This window comes from Pygocentrus nattereri, chromosome 12, assembly GCF_015220715.1.
Source record: "Pygocentrus nattereri isolate fPygNat1 chromosome 12, fPygNat1.pri, whole genome shotgun sequence".
Classification (NCBI taxonomy): domain Eukaryota; kingdom Metazoa; phylum Chordata; class Actinopteri; order Characiformes; family Serrasalmidae; genus Pygocentrus; species Pygocentrus nattereri.
This window is the reverse complement of record NC_051222.1, coordinates 1,131,977-1,137,503: the sequence shown is the minus strand read 5'-3', so window position 1 is coordinate 1,137,503 and position 5,527 is coordinate 1,131,977.

The window sequence follows — 5,527 nt, the reverse complement described above, 5'->3', positions numbered from 1 at the left end:
AACACACAAGTCCCTGCCGGTGAGTCGAGCTCTCCGGAGTGTCGGACTCCACTGTTTCTGCTGGATGTTTGGTTTTAGCAGTAAATCTCAGCACAATGTGCTGCCAAAACAAACCCAACAAGCCCAAATTTCCCCACAGCAGTGAAGCTCAGCGTCAGCATTCAGCCTGGAAAAGCTGAGCGGAGCTGAAGTTGCATCATGTGTTTGTGTGAAACTGCCTTCGTCCTCATCCAGCGTCCGGGCTCACAGGGAGGAAGTGGATCTCTCGGATATTCACAGCCTCTTTAACTCTGTCTTCACCAGTTTATTACCAGCTGTTTGGGATTTGGGTTCATTTCCCTTCACTGATCACCCAGAGCTGCATATCATAGAGGGATGTGGTGATCAAATCTCTAGTCCAGAGGTCACTAATTAGCGGTCCTGGACCGGTAATCAAGAAACTATAGAGAATTCTTTCATTTTGATGGGGTGGTCTTATTTTGATCGGCGTAGCTTTTCTAGTCATTACACGCCCAGGGAGACTCACAGACCAATCACATGCGCTGTAAATATCACGTGACGCTGCTCAGCCAAATAGATCTGCATATTAGGATGAGCAATGAGACTATAAGTGAGTGAAGTCACACAGGGGAGGGACGAGGAGAGAAGCAGCAGTCAGAGAGGAAAGTGAGTCAGAGGGAAGTTATTCCACACGACGTGATCTAAAAAGAGGAAACTGACAGTAAATGTTGGTGAAATCTGACCGAACTGGACTTTATTTGATCTGATGTTCAGTAAATGTTGGTGAAATCTGACCGAACTGGACTTTATTTGATCTGATGTTCAGTAAATGTTGTTGAAATCTGACCGAACTGGACTTTATTTGATCTGATGTTCAGTAAATGTTGGTGAAATCTGACCGAACTGGACTTTATTTGATCTGATGTTCAGTAAATGTTGGTGAAATCTGACCGAACTGGACTTTATTTACAGTGGGTTGCAAAAGTATTCATACCCCTTGAACTTTTCCATATTTTGTCACATTACAACCACAAACATAAATATATTTCACTGGAATTTAATGTGAAAGACCAACACAAAGTGGTATACAATTGTGAAGTGGAAAGAAAATTATACATGAATCAAAACATTTTTTACAAATAAAAAACTAATAAGTGCGACGTGCAAAAGTATTCAGCCCCCTTTTCCCTGAGTGCAACCAATTGCATTCAGAAGTTGCCTGATGACTGCTAATGACTCAAAAGGGTCCACCTGTGTGTAATCTAATCTCAGTACAAATACAGCTGCTCCGTGACGGCCTCAGATGTTGGTTAAGAGAATATTGGGGAGCAAACAGCATCATGAAGTCCAAAGAACACACCAGACAGGTTAGGAATATGGTTTTGGAGAAGTTTAAAGCAGGCTTAGGTTATAAAAAGATTTCCCAAGCTTTGAACATCTCACGGAGCACTGTTCAATCCATCATCCGGAAATGGAAAGAGTATGGCACCACAGTAAACCTGCCAAGACAAGGCCGTCCACCTAAACTTACAGGCCGAACAAGGAGATCACTGATCAGAGAGGCAGCCAAGAGGCCCATGGTGACTCTGGATGAAATGCAGAGAGCCACAGCTCAGGTGGGGGAAACTGTCCACAGGACAACAATTAGTCGTGCACTACACAAATGTGGTCTTTATGGAAGAGTGGCAAGGAGAAAGCCATTGTTAAAAGAAAACCATAAGAAGTCCCGTTTGCAGTTTGCCAGAAGCCATGTTGAGGACACAGCAAACATGTGGAAGAAGGTGCTTTGGTCAGACGAGTCCAAAATAGAACGTTTTGGCCACAATGCAAAACGCTATGCGTGGCGGAGAAATAACACTGCACATCACTCTGAAAACACCATCCCCACTGTCAAATATGGTGGTGGCAGCATCATGCTCTGGGGGTGCTTCTCTTCAGCAGGGACCGGGAAGTTGGTCAAAGTTGATGGGAAGATGGATGGAGCCAAATACAGGGCAATCTTGGAAGAAAACCTGTTGGAGTCAGCAAAAGATTTGAGACTGGGGCGGAGGTTCACCTTCCAGCAGGACAACGACCCTAAACATAAAGCCAGAGCTACAATGGAGTGGTTTAAAAAAAAGAATATTCATGTGTTAGAATGGCCCAGTCAGAGTCCAGACCTAAACCCAATTGAGAATTTGTGGCAAGATCTCAAAACTGCTGTTCACAAACGCTCTCCATCCAATCTGACTGAGCTTGAGCTGTTTTGCAAGGAGGAATGGGCAAGAATTTCAGTCACTAGATGTGCAAAGCTGGTGGAGACATACCCTAAAAGACTTGCAGCTGTAATTGCAGCAAAAGGTGGCTCCACAAAGTATTGACTCAGGGGGGCTGAATACTTTTGCACGTCGCACTTATTAGTTTTTTATTTGTAAAAAATGTTTTGATTCATGTATAATTTTCTTTCCACTTCACAATTGTATACCACTTTGTGTTGGTCTTTCACATTAAATTCCAGTGAAATATATTTATGTTTGTGGTTGTAATGTGACAAAATATGGAAAAGTTCAAGGGGTATGAATACTTTTGCAACCCACTGTAATCTGATGTTCAGTAAATGTTGGTGAAATCTGACAGAACTGGACTTTATTTGATCTGATGTTCAGTAAATGTTGGTGAAATCTGACCGAACTGGACTTTATTTGATCTGATGTTCAGTAAATGGTGGTGAAATCTGACCGAACTGGACTTTATTTGATCTGATGTTCTGTAAATGTTGGTGAAATCTGACCGAACTGGACTTTATTTGATCTGATGTTCAGTAAATGGTGGTGAAATCTGACCGAACTGGACTTTATTTGATCTGATGGTCAGTAAATGGTGGTGAAATCTGACCGAACTGGACTTTATTTGATCTGATGTTCTGTAAATGTTGGTGAAATCTGACCGAACTGGACTTTATTTGATCTGATGTTCAGTAAATGGTGGTGAAATCTGACCGAACTGGACTTTATTTGATCTGATGGTCAGTAAATGTTGGTGAAATCTGACCGAACTGGACTTTATTTGATCTGATATTCAGTAAATGTTGGTGAAATCTGACCGAACTGGACTTTATTTGATCTGATGTTCAGTAAATGTTGGTGAAATCTGACCGAACTGGACTTTATTTGATCTGATGTTCAGTAAATGGTGGTGAAATCTGACCGAACTGGACTTCATTTGATCTGATGTTCAGTAAATGTTGGTAAAATCTGACCGAACTGGACTTTATTTGATCTTATATTCAATAAATGTTGGTGAAATCTGACCGAACTGGACTTTATTTGATCTTATATTCAATAAATGTTGGTGAAATCTGACCGAACTGGACTTTATTTGATCTTATATTCAATAAATGTTGTTGAAATCTGACCGAACTGGACTTTATTTGATCTGATATTCAGTAAATGTTGGTGAAATCTGACCGAACTGGACTTTATTTGATCTGATGTTCAGTAAATGTTGGTGAAATCTGACCGAACTGGACTTTATTTGATCTGATGTTCAGTAAATGGTGGTGAAATCTGACCGAACTGGACTTCATTTGATCTGATGTTCAGTAAATGTTGGTAAAATCTGACCGAACTGGACTTTATTTGATCTTATATTCAATAAATGTTGGTGAAATCTGACCGAACTGGACTTTATTTGATCTTATATTCAATAAATGTTGTTGAAATCTGACCGAACTGGACTTTATTTGATCTGATGTTCAGTAAATGGTGTTGAAATCTGACCGAACTGGACTTTATTTGATCTGATGTTCAGTAAATGGTGGTGAAATCTGACCGAACTGGACTTTATTTGATCTGATGTTCAGTAAATGGTGTTGAAATCTGACCGAACTGGACTTTATTTGATCTGATGTTCAGTAAATGGTGTTGAAATCTGACCGAACTGGACTTTATTTGATCTGATGTTCAGTAAATGGTGGTGAAATCTGACCGAACTGGACTTTATTTGATCTGATGTTCAGTAAATGGTGGTGAAATCTGACCGTACTGGACTCTATTTGATCTGATGGTCAGTAAATGTTGGTGAAATCTGACCGAACTGGACTTTATTTGATCTGATGGTCAGTAAATGTTGGTGAAATCTGACCGAACTGGACTTTATTTGATCTGATGGTCAGTAAATGTTGGTGAAATCTGACCGAACTGGACTTTATTTGATCTGATATTCAGTAAATGTTGGTGAAATCTGACCGAACTGGACTTTATTTGATCTGATGTTCAGTAAATGTTGGTGAAATCTGACCGAACTGGACTTTATTTGATCTGATGTTCAGTAAATGGTGGTGAAATCTGACCGAACTGGACTTCATTTGATCTGATGTTCAGTAAATGTTGGTAAAATCTGACCGAACTGGACGTTATTTGATCTTATATTCAATAAATGTTGTTGAAATCTGACCGAACTGGACTTTATTTGATCTGATGTTCAGTAAATGGTGTTGAAATCTGACCGAACTGGACTTTATTTGATCTGATGTTCAGTAAATGGTGGTGAAATCTGACCGAACTGGACTTTATTTGATCTGATGTTCAGTAAATGGTGGTGAAATCTGACCGAACTGGACTTTATTTGATCTGATGTTCAGTAAATGGTGGTGAAATCTGACCGAACTGGACTTTATTTGATCTGATGTTCAGTAAATGGTGGTGAAATCTGACCGAACTGGACTTTATTTGATCTGATGTTCAGTAAATGGTGGTGAAATCTGACCGAACTGGACTTTATTTGATCTGATGTTCAGTAAATGGTGGTGAAATCTGACCGAACTGGACTTTATTTGATCTGATGTTCAGTAAATGGTGGTGAAATCTGACAGAACTGGACTTTATTTGATCTGATGTTCAGTAAATGGTGGTGAAATCTGACCGAACTGGACTTTATTTGATCTGATGGTCAGTAAATGGTGGTGAAATCTGACCGAACTGGACTTTATTTGATCTGATGGTCAGTAAATGGTGGTGAAATCTGACCGAACTGGACTTTATTTGATCTGATGGTCAGTAAATGTTGGTGAAATCTGACCGAACTGGACTTTATTTGATCTGATGTTCAGTAAATGTTGGTGAAATCTGACCGAACTGGACTTTATTTGATCTGATGTTCAGCTGTCGTTTGTATAAGATGCTGACATTCCTACTCGGCTACTTCAGTGAACAGTACATGGCACTGAGTCACGATACAGGTCAGACGCTATGATGCTCTGGACCTTTGCTTGAGGACATTTTCTCTAACTGGACTAGGCCCCTGCTCTAGTCTAATGAAAAGAGATGGCTATAAACCGGTCATTTTAGTATAATGATCGTCATTAAATGACCTCTTTATGTTCCTAATTGTTTCTAATAATAAGTCATTCTAAGTCTTTGGGTCTTTATATGTGTTTGTGTTACTTTAAGCCACAACAACCCTTAGAATGAATAAATATCAGAGGCCTCCTAGCAGCTCATGGTCAGTCTCTAATTAATTCAGCTTATTTCTGTTATTCTTCTCTAAT